The sequence below is a fragment of the Octodon degus genome, unplaced genomic scaffold (assembly GCF_000260255.1).
Source record: "Octodon degus isolate 3935 unplaced genomic scaffold, OctDeg1.0 scaffold00415, whole genome shotgun sequence".
Lineage (NCBI taxonomy): Eukaryota > Metazoa > Chordata > Mammalia > Rodentia > Octodontidae > Octodon > Octodon degus.
Window position 1 is genome coordinate 12013 of NW_004524991.1, and position 1935 is coordinate 13947.

Here is a 1935-nt window from a genome sequence, read left to right on the forward strand (position 1 = left end):
CTATGATGAAATTTTTAGGGTCCATGTAGGTAAAGTATAAATCACAAATTCACTCTAGCATTTAAGGGTGAATTTTGTTGTGTCTAACATCATAATTTTCTGTAAGTAGTTAGGAAAAGCAGTGAACATGTGATGTGATAGTGGTAGATTTTTTCATTTGTCTATCTAAATGGTTCTAATATTTTTAAGGGCTGGCCAGATAGCTCAGCAGACTAAAGCACCTGCTTTGGCAGAGTGCAGAGGCTGAGGTTTGATCCCTGGCATGCCATGCTGGCCCCACAGCAATTGGGACTGGGTGTGATGGCATGCACCTGTAATCCCCATGCTTGGGAGTCCGAAAACAGGAGAATCACTGCGCATCCAGTGTACATAGTGAGACTGTGTACCCTGCAGATCCTGTCCTACATACATTAAAAAAATGGTTCTAATACTTTTAAACAGCACATTGCTGTGTTAGAGGTGTTTTTTCTTTCTTCCCCAAGATTCTATATTATACAGAGCAGGAAACTTCCTTACATAAGACTTGGATGTAAGAAAAACTATTTGATATGACATATTTAAAAAGAAAGCCACATAGCATTAGAGCTTTTAAAATGATCATGAAAGTCAGAGTCACATATGCAAGTAGATACCAGTAAAATTTTTCAAATGGAAAAAAATTAAAATTAAATATGTTATAAGATAAGCTGTAAGCTATTTATAACTGTTGGATTATACACTCTACCCAGAGTTATATAAACTCTACTTATTATTATATTTTAAGTGAATGACTACATATTTGTACTTCATTGTTTCAATTCAATTAATAAAACAAAGAAAAAAAAAAAAATGTTGAAGTGGTGCCAAAGCTGGCTCTCAGACGGGTGATGCGTGGCAGAGGGCAGCCATTTGCAGCAGCCGAAGACACTATTTTGTCCTCCCTTCTATCTTGTTGCCTTGGGTGTTTTCATAGCTTCTGTTGGGAGTTTTTAGCTAGATTTATGTTAAGAATCAAGAAAAAAAAGAGGCCAGCAGAATGATTTAAAATGTGAGTTTGGCCAGAAAGGAAGGTCAAGTAAAGCTTTAGACTACAAAGATAGATGAGAGGAAATTGTAATTACTGAGAAGAAACTGGAGAATAGAGAAGGTTTCCTAGGGGCATTATAAGAAGCAACAGGACTGTACCCTTTGCATCCTCCAAATTGCATAAGTGAAAGACTTAGCTCCGAAAGAAGCCTCAAGGCATCATGTTGCAGACTAGCTGTGGCAGAGAGGATTGGTTCATCAGAACCAGATCCAAAGTGCCCAGTGATCCAGGCACAAGCTTTGTGTATCTATATACGTGTATGTATTACAAACAAAGCAGAGATTTATGCAATAATGAAGATGCATCCAAAAATAAAAGAATCAGTATGTAGAAGTATTACTGCAGTAGATGCAGAAAAGGCATTTAATGACATAAAAGGTTTTTGTGATAAAAACACCCAACACCCTAGGAATGATAGAGAATTCTATCAACCCAATGAAAGGTATCTATAAAAAAATCACAGTTATGTTATGCTGAACAGTAAAAGACAGGTCTTTCAAAGATCAGGAATAAGATAAGAATTTCACTTTTATTATTTTTATTAAATATTGCACTGGAAGTACTAAATAAGACAATCACGGAAAAGAAATAAAAATTCACATAGAAAAGGAAAAAATAAAGCTACCTTTATTTGCAGATGACATGATCTTTTGTATATAAAATCCTAAGGAGTCCACTAGAAAACCATTAGAACTAATTAAACAAATTTGCAGTATATAAGACTTATATAAAGCCATGCTGTTAAGTTGAGCTGTGGGGGACTCAGGTCAGTAATTTCTGACATTGCCAGTTAAACAGAAGACCCAATGCTATTATGGGCTACTGGACTCTTTTAGAATATTTTGCTGAGTTTACACACCTATAATATT